Raw genomic sequence first — 19,852 nt, 5'->3', positions numbered from 1 at the left:
CATACTAAGTTAATTCACATTCTTTTAACTAATAAGTTTTTTAAGGGAACAAAAAGAAACAGCCCTTTTTAGCTCATAATTTGAATAGATTGGTCAGAAGAATACTGAGATAGCAACCCTCCCTCTGTTGGGGAGATTCAGATGCTAATCTGTAACTAAATTTTGTAGCAAAGGTGTACTTTATTCTTAATTCATTGTGTTTCTGCTAAATACTAGACCTTCCTCCCACTGGACATTATATGTGTGTTCATTAGAAATATGTTCATAGTGAAGATGATGATAAAGAGCTTTACTGTGGTGTGAAATTATTTAAAAAGAACTTCACTTTGACTTTTCTTATTCTGAGACATGGCAGGGAGACAGATGATTTACTGTTTGCCTTACAAACATATCCATTCTGAGCAAGAAATCATGGTCTACAAATACTTTTCATCAGGAAAAAAATGACAAAAGGGGAAAGAATTATTTATTGTATATAGGACATAGAAATTTAGAATAGTGAGACAAAAAGGAGGACAAAATTTTTAGTTTAAGTATTGAAGGAAAATCTTGGTGGTGGCAGCTGTGACTTTGCAGTAGGCTCTCAACAGGGAGGAAAACCCGTAGTTAAAGCTGCTTAAAGATAGCCTGGGCACAAAAAAGCGTATAGACTTCCCCAGCAGACTGGAAGATGGATATAGTAAGTTAATTGGTCTTTTGCACTTACAGCTTTAGTCATTCTGGACATCTGGACCCATTAGAAAGTTGAGGACTTTACAGTTTGTATTCCATTGATGTCAACTTCTGCGTGTTTGCAAATTCACCTGAACAGTTCAAGGTCTTTGAGTTAATGAGGTGGGTTTTCTCATCATTTTATTCGATACCTTTGCCTTGCAGTCAGAATAGGTATGTCAAAGACAAGTTTTGACGTAGTTGGGTATAAACACTGTACAAAATGCGTCAGTGCTTGAGTTGTGATTGCTGCTTAGAAGTAACTAAATTCTAACTATGATTTCCCTTCTGATTAAAGGATTATGTTTATTAAAATACTTCTTGCATTGCCCTAGATTTGAAGATTAAACTAGTCAGAACCTTGGCTCTGAACACTATAAAAACTTAAAAGAATTCCAAATTAATGTGAACTAAGAGATTCAAAATGAAATTCAGATTAATATAATTTGTTATGGGCCTGGACGATACATTCTGATGTCTTTGTACATTCACATTTGTTCAGCTGAGTTCTAGCATGTAATAGCCTTCACAGATTAGCTTGTGCAGAGCTGCAAACATGTAGGAATTGTGAATAACTTATCATAATTTACTCTTCAAGTTGTGCTCTTGTTTCTGACATGCAGTCTAATCTGCAAAGCCCTCAGAGTAAATACATGTCTTCTGTTTGAATCATCGCAGATATCCGCTTCCTTCTAAGTTTTTCACTTGAAAATAAACTTGTGGTTATTTGAGATGTAACCCAAATTAGTTTGGGGAATGTTTCCTTTTGGATGTTGTAACTGATTCTGGAGGAGAACAGCTGAGGAAGGAAGGCTGGCTGCCAACGGGTCTGTCTTGGAGGGCCTGCCAGGCTGAGGGAACTGTCTGGAGTTTTTTTCTGTATGAATTTTGTAGTGGTGATTCTTACAACATTTTTTTTTTAATTTCCTTAAGATAAGTGCTTTCCCCGTTTTCCTTTTCAGAACTACAAGCAAATCCTTACTGCAGTCAAAGACACTCTGGAATAGCATTATTGGAATCCACATCAGATCAGGCTTGGATAATCTTTTAATAAAATAGCAAGTACTAACCACCTTAGTTAAAATAGGCTGAAACACTAGCACCTTACTATGTTATGATGCTGCAGAAGACATTCTCAATTCAGGGTATAACTAACTTTAAATAATCTCTACAATATGATCCTTTCCTCATCCATAGACCTGAGAGGAGTCACTTGAAATTTCTCATAGGTAGTAAGCAAACAAGTGTTGTTTTCTTTAGCGTTTGGGAATACACTGCTTATCACCAGCAGGTGATTGGGAGACAGAGGCCTTTGAAAGAGAAATAGTTTTTTTCCATCTTAAAGTAGTTTTTGTTCAGCTGCTTCTTAAAACTGAGTTGTCATCGGACTCTGTCTGTATTTAGTTCTTCCTGCATAGCATCTAACATGGGGACTAGTACTGGTAACTTAAGTAGTTTCTGAATGCCTCTGATAATCTTCGTGTTTTGCATATGCTTGGACATGGGTCTGGAAGACATGATACATTGCACAAAAGGTTCAGCATAGTTAATAGTCTTGACCTGAAATCTGGCAGACTTTTACGAATCTGTTGGTGAATGGTGGAGTCTAAGTTCGGCTGGGTGAAATACAGAGATCTGGCAGCACGCTCTGCAGTTTTGATGATCTTGGTAGGCTTAACTGTTTTGATTTTAAGGCTTATTGCCTCCCTCAGAAGCACTTATGTGCTTTCATCTTCTTCACTGACATGAGTATCCAAACAGAGTTATCATGTACCATGATTTAAGTACCGAATGATACTGGGTGTTCCAACCCAAAACTTACATGAAGTAGAATATGTGGCAAGGTCTAGTATATCGTGTCTAGCGCTTGCATGTTGCAGTGAAAGACAGCTTGATGTTAAGTAATGAATCAACAGTCAGTATGATAATGATCAAAAAGAATATTTACAGACTGTAATTAGTAATATTCTGGCTTTATTTTTTTGCCAACAAATATAATGTTCTGACGAAGTTTAATTAACCTCATCTTAACAGTATCCAGAAACCTATTCTTTGTGGAAGTCGGTAATGCCCTGTCATCTGTCTACAGTGATGTTACCATCGGTCTTGTTTGCTGTAATCTTCCTGTGTTGACTGTTGAAAATTGCATCCGGCTTTACTATGGAATTCATGAAGAACTCTGCTTTTGAGCAACTGTCAAAAGAGCTTTTTATCCTTCCAATCTGAACATTTAGCTCTACAGGGAACCACTTGGAAATAAGAGATTTTCTCCTCCCTCTCCTCTTACTTTCTTCCTTCCACTGCCTTTCCCAATGGTCTCCTTTACTTCCACCTCTGTTTCATATCTTCATCTAGATACCTATTAACTCTCTTTCAGTAACACTGCGCTGGCTCCCACAAAAATGCTTTTTAATGTAGGAGATGTACTTCAACCGTAACACCAGGGTCACTTTCTGAGTAACATTTTATGGGATTGATTAAACTTTAACACCGTAACTGTTGACTTTATAGGCCAAGGAAGAGACACTGAGTGCTAAGCTCCGGATAATTTGTGCTTCACAATTTCTTAAAATCACACAGGCGTAGAGTTTAATGTGTTTGATAAAGCAACCCTCTATTTTTTCCCAGTGTCTCCTATTTTAAAAAATCCACTACATTTAACATGAAATAGTGTCTTTAATGTTAATGAAGTAAAGTTATAGTAAATAACCATATAAAAAAAAAAAAGGTGTTTAACTCTATGGGAAGAGTGTAAGAAAAGATTTAATTTGCTCTCTCCTTAGCTCCAAATATGAATACCTCATATTTTTTGTTATTGCTAAAAAGTGAGTGAATGGGTTCTGTTGGCTGAGAGCTGACATTGCAGAAACATGGCATTCCTTCTCACTGCAGATTCTCTTGTTGCGGTGACTTTGGTAGGATAGAAAAAATGGTGGTTTACTAAATTAGTAAGACCCTCAGCTCTCCTTAAATTACTTCTTTCAGTGCGCATGGGCATTGCTGCTGAGAAATTGCTGGACAGTAGTGCATCTTGCCATGCATCAAGAAGAAAGGTGAGTATGAAGGAGTGCTTGATGGATGAGTGTGACTGCAGATCTGAGGACAGTTCCCAGTTTGGTTGCAGTCTCTGATGACTTTAAGCAGACGATCTGTAATCTCATCACCTCAGCTGTCAAGTGGCTAAACGGAGCACTTATCTGCCAGGGTTTCCCTATTCTTTTTTGCCTAAAGGTAACTTCTCCAGCTGGAGCTGGCACTCTGTTCCTAATTACACTGACACGTTTGCCCAGCAAAAAGGAAGTAGTTGTACATTTTTTTAATGGAACCTGGTGGGTTAAATCCAATGCATGATTGACCTTGGATGGGAGGACACAGAGGTTCAGTTTCCTCCTGGCTGAATGACTTGGATGCAAATTCCCTGGAGACCCTGGGGACATACCCAGGCTGCTAGGATGTGCTGCAGCTTATGAGGCTGGCACTCCCCTGCACATTTTTACTCTGGTAGAGTAAGTTAGCGCAGGGATGTTGGATAATGCTGTGCAGATCTGTATGGTGGGCATGAGCTTCCATTGGGGTTTCTGGGCCTCAGATAACAAATGATAGTTAAAAGCTCTTCACGAATCCCTTGAAGTATTCAGCCTGTGTGGTGGTGAAACCCAGGCATCTTCAAGGTGAGAGAGACCTTCCTAGCTGGAAAAGATGGCTTGGTGTGGCCAGTGAGTGCTGTTATGGCCTAGCATCAGCAGATTTCCTGATGAAGTCACAGTAAGACTGCTGTTTTAGAAAATCAATAACGTGGTTAATTGTCTTGTCCTAACATTTCTTGGGAAGGGTCATTGTGCAGCTTCAAAAAAGAGCCAAATTTTAAAAGCCTTGTGGCTTACTATTTGAGTTGAAACATTTTAAATTGAAAGCCAAATCATGGTTGTAATGCTGACTTCCAGAAAAGGGTTCACCTATTTGAACACCTCAGCCAATTTCCCCTCATGAGACTCAAACTTAAGTCGTGTGGAGGAGCTCTGTCTTTCCTCTGGATGCACAGGAGATCTAGCTTCCTAGGAAGGCAAATACCCTGAGAGCTGCTAGGAAAAGCTGGAGAGCTCAAAAGTGGGTTATTGCCAAGGAAGGCCAACCTCTCCATGAGTCCTTCACATGATGCTCTTCTGCCTGTGCCATTGTCAGTAAGCACTGACCAACATCTTAATGCTTTTCTCCAGAGATGGGTGGTAGTGGGAAGGGGTATGGATAGCACTGAGTTAAGGGCTGCTCTCAGGAGCTGCTTGAAACTCTTAGTTCATCAAAAGCACAATTACACTGTTGAGGAGGATTGGGTATTACAAGTGGAAGAGGAAGCCTCTGGCTCAGGAGATCCCTGAAACATTGATTGCTGGAAACTGGGAGTAACACCCAGGAGAACAAATGCTCTGTCTTGATCTTACGCAGTTTCCTGGGGAGTCTGCTGCTTGTAGCTGTCAGATAGGTGCAGTACTGAATGGATCTTTAGTCCATTCTTAGTACTTGTGAAACCCAATTCTTACCGTATAAATAAAATAGTACGATATAAGCCTCCAGGAAACTCCATAGCACACAAAATAAAGGCTGCTTTATTTTCATTCGCAGAGTTAAACATATGAAATTTAGCAGACTTTTTTGTTTGTTCAGGTTTCAGGGTGGTTTTATCCTGGCTTCTCTGACTGAAAAAAAATGAAGGAGGAAGAATTTGCACTTTCTTTTTTTCATTCTTTTGTTTTTTTTAAAGCTAGTCATCAACAGTCTTTGGACTTCTGTTCATAGAGCTGCATATTCATAAGCCAAACACCATATTTTTAAAGATTAAGGAATGCTGTCAAAGATCAGATGAAAGTAAAATCTTTATGAAAAAGCAAAGTGTGTACTTTCTCTGGATTACTGTGCTTTTTCAGCCGCAGCAGGACCCAAAGGTTGCTATTTCTACTCATAGGCTGAATCCAGGAAAGTTCAGATTGCTTGTGGAAACTGGGAGGGATCTTGATCAGTGCTCCCTAGATGGAATTTCACAAGTTGAGTGTAAGGTTGCAGATGGTGACGGCTTGGCTGCTGGAAGTTCACCATATCAGGTGCTTGCTTTCTCTGCTGCTGTTTTGTTTGTTGTTCTCCTTCACATGATTTTTTTTTATTTTCTAATTTTAGACTTTGCCTTCTCAACTTTCCCAGGGCTTTTCCCTCTGCTTTCATTCTCTGGCTGCTTCTCATAGGGGTTTCTTTTGCCTCCTTACTTTTCAACTTTCTCACTCAACAAAGGAGTCTAGTAAATGTTGAATGTATTGTCCTTTCCACACTGATGAGTTGATCTGTATTTTCTCCTTAAGACAAATTTATTTCTTAGATGATTTCTCACTATCTGTGACCTTATCTCTCTGAATACATACAGGATTTGTTACCTGCAATTCCACTTCAGTATTTTCATCACTCTTGAGTCTCTCATCTTTCAGTGTGCCACTTAAGCTGATCGTTGAAATCTCAAGGGGGCCTGCCAGGCACCGTTGCTGTTTTCTGATCCTGCCAACAATAGTATTTCTTCCAGGCAAGGCCCCCTCATAATTCAAGTGAGGTCAGTCAGGACCCAAGACGAACTTGTCCTTTCCAATGAATCAGCAGTGGGGTTGAAAGAATTTATGCAAACCATCAAAATGATTTTGTTTGTTCCTGTGTTGGGGATAAGTCTCATAGCATCACAAGTTTTTTTCTTTTCCACAGCAAACAGTAAAAAGTATAGGATTCATTAGATATCAGCTCAAGACTCCTTCATCCTAGATGTGGGCTTCAAGAATGAAGCGAAACCCAAACATTTTAGGTAGCAATTTGTCACAAGATTGCTTGTTCCTTATTGGAGTCACTCACCACCACTCACATCCTAAGAGCCCTGCCTCTCACTTAAAGGAATGTAGTTTTTCTTTTAGACAATAATTATTTGCCTTCTCAGATAAAGGCACTAGACTGGGAATTTGTCTCTTACTGTGCATTTGGCATTTTTTGGAGGCTCTCAGAAGAGAGAAGGAGGTATTTTTCTTAGAGGGAGCTGTACTTCCAGAATTAGTGTAATAAAAGTCCATCTACTTGTTATGGCTGTTTTATTGAAATTAGAGCTGTTCCAGACTCAGCAGCATATATTTTGGTATCACACCTTTCTGAAGGATTTGAGGTCTGATTCCTGCTTCAAGTCTGAATTTCTGTTTTGGGCACTCATGTCGTAGTGAGGTGGATCATAAGAGACAAACACAAAGCACAGAGGATTTGAACCCTCAGGGAGAGCTTGTCTCCACAGAAATGCTATGGAGAAGAAAACCTGAGTGAGTAAAGGTATGACTGAAACTGAGCAGTAAAATCGGTCTGTGGTGAGGTAAACCTAGTAGGTAAAGACAAAACTTGCTCTTCACATGCTCTAGGCTGCCTGGAGCCAAGTCTGCTCTTGTGGGGAAGCTCTTCCTTCAGTGCCATGCTTCATCTCGTATCTCTATGCTGATGTGCCTGTGTAAATAGTGTATCCTTAAAGGTTAAGCTAAGATACCTTCTAATTCTCATTGCAAAAGACTGTGTGTGTAGATTGCTACCACTGTTGAACTAACATGATTTAGAAATTGTCAGCTCAATTTTCCTGAAAATTTGAATGCAGATGTATTTAGATTCAGCTCTTGGAGATTTTTGAAACCTTTTTCATACATAATATCCTACTCTAAACACTGTTTCTTTCACCCTAAAATAAATTGGGAGCTTTAGCATTAGCTCAGAAGTGTGAATTGGACCCACTGCAGCTCTCCACTGCCTTTGGACCATGGAGCCTGTACAGTCCAGGTCCTGTTCAAAAAGGTGCAGAAGTGGGCCATTCTTTGTTTCAGTCAGTTCTTTACCAAGGAAAAATGTCTTTCATCCGTGTGGGTATCCAAATAGTATTAAATCTGGGGTGTGTTATCTTTGCTCATGTGAATGGCACCTCACTTCCTAAGCAGTCCCTGGCTTGTTGGTGCTTGCCAGAGCAAGGTACTACCTGAACAGCCTGATGATTGCAATCTACCCATGACACATGAGCAACGTAGAGCACTTTAAACTCTCACTCTTAAGTTTTTGCATGTGTCTCTCCCTTGAGCATGCTGCCAAAGTAGACATTAATCAAGTTTACTCTAGGAGTTAGAATAGAAGCTTGCTTGTAAATTACGACCATTACATTTCCGGCTTAAATTTCCCTACTCCTTTAAGCTAATGTTTTAAGACTAACCCTACCACTCTGGCAGGACCCATGTCTTGCCTTTATATGCATTTGGCACGCTGTCTTTTTTTTTTTTTTTTAAGTTGAAGAATTACTTTATCTCTGTGAAATAACTTTCCTTCTTTAGTTGTTCAATTTGATTCAAGGATTTTTGATTAAGCGTTCAAGGGTTATGAATAAATAAGAACCAGCAGCCCAGTAATTGGTATATCATTACTCCCTAGTAGCACATTTAATCCTCAGCTTCGCTGCACCGCATAACCTTTTCCTTCAGTCCTCCTCCTCCTCAATACTGCTTACAAAAAAAAAAGGGGGGGGAGGGGGGGAGCAAAGCAATGTCACTGCAAGCTTCGCAAGTTACCATTAAAATGAATACTTTTTAATTTCTCTGTATGAGATGGGGCCCTGTGCTCTGGGACAATGCTGATGGATGACATTTTAATGCAGCTGAAATGTTATTTTTACTGAACCAAGGAAAACTATAAATTTTGCTTCATTGCTGCTGATGGCTCTATGCATAAAACTATGGTGGCGCCCATTGCCCATGAATAATCACCTCAGCATGGCAGATGTTACTTTGCAGGAAAAGCAATTCTTATGCCGAAGAATTGTAGGAAGATTAATTGTCTACAGCTGTTTCATGGCCTACAGCAATCTTGATACATTTATGATAAGTTTAAGAGCTCACTGGAGGCAGCTCCTATTCCCTGTTGTGGGGCGGGGAGGGGAACTGAATGGCTTTATTTTGACACCTGGATTCATAGAATCTGTCAGCTCCGTTACAGCCTTCATAGAAAGCTGGCGGTTGGCAGGTTTGCGATGATTGTGAGCAGGCTAAGATGCAGGAATTATCTAGACATAGATAAAGAAAAGGAGACTGAGAAGAATTATTCAAATTTGTGCAAATGAATTGCTTCCATTTTTCCTCCCTCTGCCAAGTGGAAATTGAACGTAACCTGCTCTGACCTTTCTCTATTAAGTGCTGCAAATTGCAGTAAATGCATAGTTCTGAGTGCCCTAATGAGACAAAGCTCTAGCAATGTCTCATTAATAAGGAAAGTTTGACCTTGCTGGTCAGCCCTTCATTTGATATTGAAAAGAAATAGGAAAAAATAAGAGATGACCTACTGTAAATTCTGAACAATACCTTTGATTTAGTTTGTATATACTCCCAAGCAGACACTTCACAACCTTTTTTTTTTTCTTCCATTTTTACTGTACAAGTGAAGAAGAGATATTTACTTACAAGGTTCCGCTGTGAATTCATGAGGACAGTGGTGATTTGTGGCAGGAATGCACACAGGTGGTCTGATGAAGCTTTTTCAAATGTGTTTTTAGTGTCCTTGTATTGATGAATATCAATACCCTCCATCCTATACAGGTTTGTTTTCCTTTTTTCCTCAGCCTATATCCATTATCACTGTATCTGAGTGTCAGCATGATTCACTGATATATGCCAATAAGCCAGCCTAAACAGCTGTATTAGAAAATCACAAACATGTGAATTCATGCATGTTAAGGCAAAAAATTATTGAACGAGGATAAAAATTGAGAGAAATTTGAAAATCACTAAATAGATTTATATAGGCTGAATGGTTATAAACTGTGGTGTTGTATAGTAAGTCTTGCTCTTAGAAATTGTAATGGGTCAATTATCACAAATGTTGCAAAAGTATGTTCCCCTTTTGAATGACTTGTTCATGATGCACATCCGTTTTTGATACTTGCAGAGTCTAGCTTGATTTTTATGTTCTTTGGTTTTTCTGTTCTTTATTTGTGTATATACTTGTGTTGTTATGTATTAATATTTTAGTTATATAAACAGTATTTTAAGTTATATGGACAATATTTTACATAAGAATATATCCATATTTATGTTCTATACTTATTTTTTATGTTCTTTATGTTCTTGATTTCACACATTCAAGAAATTTAAATAAGCAGTGAGACTTAGATGTTTTCTCTGCTTGCTAAAACTTGCTTCTCTTAGCTGTGTTAGGTGGCTACAAACAGTAAATGAATAGGTAAAAAGTTGAAGTCTGCTTAGAAATGGTTAATGAATCAAAATAATGTCACTCAATCTGCTATAACTTCTGAAGAATAAGACCAGCTCTGTTAGACATTTGTGGTTCCTCCAGAAATTGCATCCCCTGGGATTTGCGAGTGGCAGAGATGTGCAGGATGATGCCTTTAGGGATACTGTAACAAAAGGGAGCTGGATGGAGGCTCTGTGGATCCCACACAGACCTCCTGCAGTGGTATCCTTACATCAGTTTTGGGGAATTTAGCAGAGCATTGAAAACTGTTATCAATTTTGTAAATGGAGCAGTGGCCCTCTTGAGGTAGAATACACTGCCACACAGAATAGAATATGAATATGTGCTTTGCAAGATCAAAACATCAAATATTGAAAAGTTGACCAAGGAATCCGTTTTAGTCCACCCAGTTTTGCAAATGTTAGCTTTAGGGGCTGAGGGATCATAGAGATATCAGGTCTTTATTAATAGTACTGTTTTCTAGAGAAGAGCAGAACAACTATTCTTGCCATGTCCCTGTTTGTGACATGCTGCTGACATCCAGGCACCTCATGAAGCAGTGTTAATCTTGCAGAGGACAATGAGGATGCTAGGGTGTGTTTTCCTGCTTCATGGGCTAATTGTTACTATTGCCCACAGACACATATTCTTCAATTTCACATTCCAGTGCACTATGACTGTTGTGGATGCTAATGTTACAGGTTCCAAATCAGAAACAGTGTTCAGAAGAGCGCTGAAAATTCTGGGACTCCAAGGGAAGGACTGGGTTCCCCAGAATGGCAGTGTTGCAGAATGACAGCGAGAAACATTGTGGTCAAATCTGATGGGGGAAAAACCGGTCTGAAATTCCACTTTCTTTAAGAATCTTCTGATGACAAAAAATACCCCCAAAAGATTTCAGGAAATAAAATAGATGTGTTATAGTGGTTTTATATATACAGTGCTGTAATCAAGAACAGACTTGTGCCTCTTAATGTGGGTGTTCTCAAATGCTTTGCAGCAATACCATTTATTCCATAGATGTCTCTCCTGTACAGTTGGTGGACTCTGCATGCACATGCACAGCTGTAAGCTGAGTCTCAAAGCCCTGGTTCCCAAATGGTAGTCTGCGGTCCACGGGGTCATGATAGGTGGTCTGTGACAGATCTGCAGACCTGCAACCTGGAATAACATTTATATAATCACAAGCTTTCCAAGCAGCAGTGCTGGCAATGGAGAAAATTTAGGGGGGTAACAGCAACCTAAAATGTCTGGGAATCTTTGCAGTAAAGGGACATCAGCTGTCTGGTGAAGTCCCATAAAAGAATTTCTGTAAAGGAATCTAGGCAGGTGCTGTATGCAGTAAGATTCTGTATAATGAACATATGTAATAAGGGCATTTTAATGGGTGGAATACTTTTAGATAATTTTTTGACATTTTATATTTCTAAATTTGCCATCCTTCTGAGATTTTACTATTAGACCTAGAGTAAAAGGTCAGTATCAAAATGAACACAGATACATGAGAAAAGAATCCTAAACAAGTATTAAAAATATCAGCTTAATGTTCTTCTTGTGTGTTAGCATATGTAATGTAGAAGTGCTACATACATAGCAGCATTTATCCCCAGCTTATTAAGACTAATATTTTTTTATTTCTTTTAATAAGTTATACCTGGGAACAGATAGGATTTTCTCAATACATTCATAATTAAAAATAATTTGCTAAAATTCTGCAAATGTGTCTTAAAATCAGTACTATTTGTAAGTGGGCTCTGACAGATATCATTTTAAATATACCTAAATCAAGATGAGCAGGATAGCTTTCTTTGGATATGGGAGCCTCACACCTCTGATGGGAGAAGTGTAAAGCTTTGAATCAGATTCCCACAGTGAATATTTATGCTTAAGACTTAAAATGTTCATTTTATATCAATATTTTCCAACATGAACTTAAAATGTACTGTTTCTGTAAACATTCCTCCAGAAGGAATCATTTGTTTGAACACGGTGAAAGCATCTCAGAAAAGGTTTTCCACACAGCTGGAATAATTTCAAATAAAAATTCTGATGTATTTACCTACAGGTTATATGGTACTCACTTTCCCCTCATAAAGGGTGCTATTTGAGCCTGATGAATAAGGTTAATAATCTGTTGCCAATTCTTCAGGATCAGATTTTTAAGCGTAGCTCAAAAATTGCAAATATTTAGTAAAAGATTTATTATGTAAGAAACCTTTTTGCAGTCTGAAGTGCCTTGTAAATAGCGGAGACAAGTCTTCTGTATTACTTGGGTGGGAAAATACAATAGTATTAATTCAGAGAATGAGAGAAAACACAAAAGCAGCTAAAATTATCTCTTGTGGGAGCTGTCATTAAACTAAAATACAACATGATTTCAACCAGATTTTTTTTTTCTGCTGTAATTAACTTTGTCTTTTGACAATTCCTTCTGAGGCATATATTAATTAACATGTGATAATGAATAGAGACAACTAGATCACTAGGGTATAAATCAATTGAGGGGTTCTGATGATACCATAAACCACAAGAATGGAGTATGTGCAGTTAATAATAACATCAAAAGACTGTGATTGATTTGGAACTTAGTGATCCTTCTACATTATTATTTTATATAAAGCATAAAAACGAGTGGTGTTTTATGCAAAGACAAGATGATTTTTCTCCCCGGGTTCTTTGATAATGGAGAAATTATCATTGTTTGCAGTGAAAGAAAAAGGTTGTGCTTATTACATGGAGGTGGATCGTTGAAGATCCTGGTGTGGTCACAGCGAAGCCCTGGAACTAAGGAAAGTTTTACTGTATTTATATATCTTCTATGGAGAATTTGGGGCCAGGTTTTCTGGTAGTTTAAAATGCTGCTACTGCTTGCAATCCACTGAAATTGTACTGATTGACTTTTTTGTTTTTTTTTTTTTTTTTTTTTTTACACCCTCAGTTTCTACCCATTTACCAGATTCTGTTCCATGGAGTCTAAGAGCTTTTCCCTGTAAGTGACCTCAAATTTTTTTTTCTTTCAGAAAAATAAAACCATACATTGAAGTATGTTTAAAGTATAAAAATGCTATTAACCTTTAATTGTCAATGGTACATTAAAGTCAAACTAGTGGATTTTCTCTGCAGTTGTGCCTCTTGCACAGTAAAGCTGGACTAAAGTGTGTTCCCTGTGGTATGACAATAGTTGTTCTAGAAAACTGCATGTGGATAAATATGTTTGTATGTGTATACACACACACACATAGATATAAAAATAAACTTTTGTGAAATGGCATTTGATGGTCAAAGTGTGCTTCTGGGTTATGCCACGCACACTCCTTACATATTCAGTGTTTTCCATTTTAAAGTTATCGCGTGTGGGAAGATGAGGTGAGGGAACATGGAATACTTTGGTTCCTAATTCAGAATGTTGTTGGGAGAAGTCTTCAAGTAGAAAGATGAGCTTATGCTCATTTTAGCTATGCTGTGATGCTGTCAGAAGTGCATATGGAAAGGTTTTAGCAGATAAATAGGACATTGGCCAAAGGCTTCTTGCTATTTCTTTATAAACATTTCAAATGTGGTCAGGTATCTCTGGACTATGGCACACTTTGTAAAACAAAGAACTAGAAGAAGATGGCTCTGTAATTGAATACCAGGCACAACGGTGAAATGTGATTCTATTTGATCAGATACGGCATTTAAGAATGAAGAGTCAGGTTTGAATTTGTCAGTTAACGCAGCTATCACCACTAACTATAAATAAATGCATTAACTTAAAGTCTCTGTCCCCTGTTGCCCAGCTGCTTTCCCCAGGCTAGTCTGCAGATCTTTCTGGCAGCTCTAGCATTCATTGTTTGCTGGTAACTTTTGAAGTTATAGATACTGTGAAGAGAGACCCTGTAGTCGTGGAGGGGATGTGAGCCCTGGAAATTGTTCGCTTTGCAGTTTGGCACTTGCTGCTCCTCTAAATATTGCTTGTTTTGACACTGATGCCAGCAGCTGAGAATCTGCTGTATTTTATGTGCATGAAGTTAGAGCCAGGGTGTTGAGGAGAGGCTTTCAACACAGGAAGGAGAATGGGGGTGCTGCAGGTATGGGATAGCATACCAGCTCCAAGCCCTTGTGGAAAGCCAGATTGGGCTCAGAGGCGGGGGACAGCCACTGCATGCTTCAGCACAGCCTTGTCTGCACAAGGAACAGCAGGCTGCTAGAGGAGGTAAATCCCAACACGCGTTACAAGCTCTGAGAAAGGTGTTTCCGAAGGTGGAAATGCATGGAAAGTGGAGGGACTGTCAAATATGCATCACTGTTTATCCAGCAATATAAATGGAGGAGCAAAGACTCTGGGGACATTTTGGTTTATGTTGACTGCCTCGCACTGTAGCTACTTTTTAAAACCAAGTTTATTTATATTTACCTTGCAGTTATAATTGTGTGCACACATAATCCAACATAACTGGTTGCTTTAGGAACTTCTTTTTCCATGTAATCTGCTTTGAGTCCTAGAAGGAACCTGCAGATGGCTTGGGCTCAAAATCTTTTTATATCAGCTTAAATTAGCTTCCAAACACTTGGGCAAACACAACCATCAGTGATTTTTATCAATGTCTAACTGTCCATCTAAAATGTAAATTTGCTGCTAAGGGCACTGTCTACAAGTAAATCACATTTTAAACATCAAATCAATTTTATTTGCTGAGGCTTTGGGCACATTTTAATACTGCAATGCTAGCATTTTAAGTGTATTTTTGTGAGGCCTCTGGAGCGCTGTCGCAGATAGGCACCATATAAATAACATTTATTGTTATTATCATTGTATGTCGTATTCACTCTGTTTTGCTACCATTAATAAACCATTCAGGCAATGTTGTTGTAATGTATAATATTAGCAGCACCCTCCTTTGGGAGACATATAACTGGGTACTTAATATTCTAGCTGTTTCCTGAGCCATCTCTCCACAGGCGCAGACGCTACAGTGTGTTCAAAGTTCAATATAAAAAAAATGGGCTGGCTGTGCAAAGATCACACCATCTTACAGCATGCCTCGCAGTAACTTACACCGTGGCTGTTGCTGTCAAAATTCTGCTACACTAGATAATAGTTCTTGCTATGTTAGATAATAATTTTGGGAACGCTATTCTGCTCCTTTTGAATTCGTCACTGCTCAAAAAAAAAAAAAAAATGCATTCACTTAAATTCATCCCCCTCTTCCTCAGCCTACCAGATAAGACTGTTGCCCTGCAACCCTCATGTGGGGCTGCCTAAATTACTGAGAAGACTGGTTCTAAGGAAAAGCAAACTGTGAAGCCCAGGGTTGTTTGTTTGAGGGCTATATTAATTTGTGCTAAGGATCTGAGCCTTATGAATATCCTCCTTAATGTCTTTTCTCTTAATAAGCAGTATACAAAAGCCAGCCATGTTTAAAATTGCACTCTTAAAACGACAAAAACAAATAATGTTTTTGGATAATGCTGATGATGTGAATATGGAAGAAAGAAAACTCTGTAGGTGTGAAAGCGTTGTTGGATTAGTGGGTGGCTTTGCTACCCCAGGAGGAAAGATGAGGGAAGCATCACTGCTGCAGGTCCTCCCCACCACATAGCCACCTAAATGCTTCATTGGCTCACAAGGCAAAACATAACATACCAGCTTGTGGATGCCCCTGAAGGGCACTGCTGGCCAGGGGCAGACAGGGGAGGCTGCTGTCAGTGCTTGGCCCCCTAAGGCCAGTCCTGGCTGCACCCACTCACCTGGACAGTCTCCATGGGCTTTCTTCCTCTAGTGTTGTACACCTTTTTTGTGGTGCTGTTTTTCCTCTTGGTTGTTGTCTTTTAACAGGCCTGCCTCTGTTTGTGATGTATTCGCCTTTCCTATCCTTCTGCGGATTTTCTCACAGCTCTTCCCAGGCATCCTGAGTCATGGTGATGCGGCTGCAACATATTGCAGTTGACCTGTAGGCCTTGGCATGCAGGCAGCTAACCTCAGAGGAGTGGAGGGACCTCATGCCAGGCAGCCTCAGCAGCAACAGGCATCCAGGTCAGAACACAAGCCTATGGTTCCATCACTTTTTAGCTCTAGATACGCTTTTCTTTCCTTATTGCATGTCCTGTTTTTACAATTTTCCCCTCTGGGAAATAAAACCTCACGGACAACAGTCACCAATAACATGCAAACAGCCAGCACAACCTGTTGGTTTGGAGGGCCTCTCTGCTGTGACCACTCTGCCTGCCTGCCATCCTGTGGAAGTCTAACAGGGGCTCTGCTGCCCATACAGCCAGCTCATACATGGGATGTACCTGGTGTCCTGTGACTGAAACATCTTCTTCAAGGTAAGGGTGCACTACCACATCCTTCCCAATGCCATCGGCGGAGCCCTGTGGTCTTTCCAGCAACTGATACTTTTTTCCAGTCTTTCCTTCCTCACTCATTCCACATAAAACTTTAGATGTAATTTGCACACTCATGCATTACTAATTTAATGGTTTCTCTGGGACTCATTGTTCCATCTCTTTGAAGGTAAACTGTCAACTTTTCTGTCTAATGACTTGATCATCATCTTAGTCTGTATTAGACCATGTTAAAGTCCTCCCAGCCCTGCATAGCCCAGGAGAAATGTTTCCTTGCCTTTTGTTAGTGGGAAACTGCATTTCAGGGTAGGCTGACTAGCAGGTTTAAAAACACTGGACACAGGATGGGAGGGAAGGGGGGTAGGAAGCATATCCTGCTCGATGTCTAGTCCAACGCCCTGTTTCTTACACCGGCAATGCTATCTGTGGAGGAATCTGAGTAATGGGCACGTAGAAAAACAGCCATCTGAAACTGAAAGGATTCAATGTGGTCAAGTGGTCTGATAAATGTACTACGTGGTTTTCTTACATTCATTTCACTGCGTGACTGCTATCGGTAGACACCTGCCTCTTGAAAACATGAATAACCAGCAGACTAAGCCATGGCAATCCACCGTTTTCTGCCATAGGTTCAGCTGAGTGCAGTTGTGTCACCTCATCAAATGTTTGCAGCCAGACAATGATGCCATTTTCACTAGTGGTCAGAAGTGCAGTGAAAGTCTTTGGGGTTAATGCTGTATATATGTTCCCTATATGTTCCTACACATTTGCAGGGCAGCTAGTGGTAAAAAAAAACTCAAACTGTTTTTAAAATAAATTAAAATAGAGAACAATAACTGAATTATACACAAGATATAATTAAGTTCCAAAAGCAGTCTTGGATTTCTTCTTAAAGATTATATAAGAGAGGAATGCAAGATTTTAAGGATCACAGACATCACTGCATCAGCTCCCTCACAGAAACTGGCAACCATTTAGTAGATACCATGTCCAGAAAGGCCTGAAAGGACTGTAGTCTCTGATTGCCTAGTGTGTTTCCTAGGTCCTAAGCCAGGTTGAATCTCATGATGACAGAGTTCTTTTAAATACTGTTGCTAAAGACTTGGTCCCGAACAAGGCTGGAGGACTAATACCGGTGTATCTCACTTGGATATCTGCAGTTTGGTCATTTACTGGATATAGCCTGTTATTCTTCCTTGATAGCTTGGAGCTTCTCTGTTTGGTCGATGGATGGGAGCCTGAGAGTATTAAAAAGGAACAAAGTATGGCAAAGCATGAGGAAAGGTGATGGGGCCTGAGATGATCTGTAACTTGTATATTTCTCTGTGTACATAATAAACATACTGCACTACACAAGTCAGATGGGCTATGCATATCTTGTTTTTCAGCAGAGCATCACCCATTGAGTCATGTATTTTATTGTGAGAGTAACACTGTCCCTATTCATGACCACTGCACCCATGTGGTGCAGAAAATAAGTATCTATTTTTCCTAGAGATTCTCTGTGTGTCAGGTCTGCGAGCACAGAGATGCTGTGCTGTTGTTATGGGTCAGGCATATAGTATCATCACTATTCCAAAGGAAGACAGGAAATGTTACAATATTGGAATAAGACCCTTGGCTTAAAATGTTAAGACTACTGGAATATCACAAGCAATCAGCATGACACTCCCACTGAACTAAACATGGGAAGAGAGATCATGTATCTTCAAGCATCTGTGCACTGGCTGCTGCATCCTTTCAGACCCTCGCTGGCTCAGGCTGTCTACTTGTAGAAATCCCAAGGTAGCGTGTAGGCTTCACATTGTGCTTTTTACTTTATTTCAGCTCTTTCTTTTTCAGTTTTGGGGTTGACATGTGGCTCTGGTGGTGATGTGCAGTGCCATAAATAGACACCTTGCATGCAGACAATTAGTAGCCTGGGAAATTAGGGAGTGAGCTGTTGCCCTTCCACTCCTCCCATCTTTGCCCAAGGCTGTAAAGCTCAAAGCAAAAGGTGCGAGTCCTAATAAATAAAATTATTTATATATTTTGTTATGTGTAAGTATATTTTATACAATTTTTTCTTTAAAAGTCTTTGAGAAAGTATCTGAATGGTAGTATTTCATCAACATTTGTTTTAGAGCTTTACGCAAAAAGTTTGCAGGGTGAATCTGACTCCCTGAAAAAATACAGTGCTCCAGGTTCGATGGGCCCCTTCCTGAAAGCCCTTCAGTGGACACTAAACTTTCCGGGGACTCTTCACTGGGCTTTCTGGAATCTGTGAGCTAATTACTGATTTGGTATTTGCAACAGCAGTCGGGTCATATGTTTTCCCAGGTGTAGGGAAAAATGTGACTGCGGGGGATGGATGGATGACAGCTAGAGGAGGATAGAGGGTGGGGAGAAAAGAGTAGTGAAAGCAGCTTATCAAAGTTCACTCTTGGCTGCAACCTGTTGATAGTAAAGAGAAGATGAATCACCAGCTTAGGTCTGTGACAGGTTTCCTGAGATGAGAAAAGGGGCCCAGTAAATGCATGCAGCCTTCTCCCATCATCCGTTTAATAACCTGTAATATCGTAGCAGGATATTTTTGTCACACTGAATCTGATTGATGCTCTTGGCTATAAGACATTACAAGTGTAGAGTAAATTGACCGAACACCTAAACATACAAATTATTAAAAGGCGGAGGGAGCAGACTTGGGCCTCCTGGGTAAAGCCGTCAGGCTTTAGTTAAGATCATCCCATTTCCAATTGCAATTTATAATCTATTGACTTGCAGTAGTGTCTTTTCAGATGTGAGGAAATTGTTGTACATTGTGAATGAGAAGCTGTTTTGACATCACAATCGGGGAGAGTGCCAGGAAGAAATTATATCAATGCCTGGTCTGTTAAGGTTAAATGAAGTTGCATTGTTGCCAGCAGATAGGCATTCATTTCCTATTCTTCGCTGCCTGTCCTTGTGTACAATTACTGTGATTAGGATGAGTAACAATGTGCTTCTGACACCCATTGTATTGACAGCTTGCCTAGTTTTTTCCACTCAAGTGGCATTAGTCATTACTTAAACACTTGGGTATTTTGACAGGGAAGATCCGTGCCTGCCAGTCAAGTGTATCAATGACAAGTCAGCCTTAGCCCCTGAACGCGTAGCACTGAATTAAAGCAGTGAAAGCCATTGCTGCTGGAATATGATGAACCTTTTTAGAAACAGGGCTCTGGCAAGCCCGTAGATGCACAGATGCACTCGGTCCATTCTTCCCGCCTTGTCCACATATTACTGCTGTTCATGCACTCATTTTTTTCCCATGTATGTTGTGATCTTTTGGAGGAAAGCGTGATTGCAAAGCAAGTTGTTATAGAGGGGAAAGGAGTCAAAATGATTGTGGACTTTTATGTTGGGGAATAGTTTTAACTCAGACTATCCTGTAAAAGAGGTTAGCATGGATGGGTCAGCCTGAGGGCTGAGCAGGGTGATGAAATGGGAAGGTGCCTTGATTTGTTGTCATGTACCCCTATGGCAGTTTTAGTGTTAGCAGCTGTTGCTTACTTCC

The 19,852-nt window shown here is 39.8% G+C and overlaps 1 long non-coding RNA gene across 1 annotated transcript; it reads left to right on the top strand.

Moving 5' to 3' along the window:
• The first annotated feature begins 3,694 nt into the window (after nucleotides 1–3,694).
• Nucleotides 3,695–17,806, top strand: LOC142361419 (uncharacterized). Its single transcript, XR_012764036.1, has 3 exons — nucleotides 3,695–3,764; nucleotides 12,929–12,979; nucleotides 15,809–17,806. It is a non-coding gene; the product is annotated as an uncharacterized LOC142361419 (long non-coding RNA).
• The last annotated feature ends 2,046 nt before the right edge of the window (nucleotides 17,807–19,852 follow it).

The sequence above is a fragment of the Opisthocomus hoazin genome, chromosome 5, assembly GCF_030867145.1.
Source record: "Opisthocomus hoazin isolate bOpiHoa1 chromosome 5, bOpiHoa1.hap1, whole genome shotgun sequence".
NCBI lineage: Eukaryota > Metazoa > Chordata > Aves > Opisthocomiformes > Opisthocomidae > Opisthocomus > Opisthocomus hoazin.
This window is presented reverse-complemented; position numbering and strand designations above follow the sequence as displayed.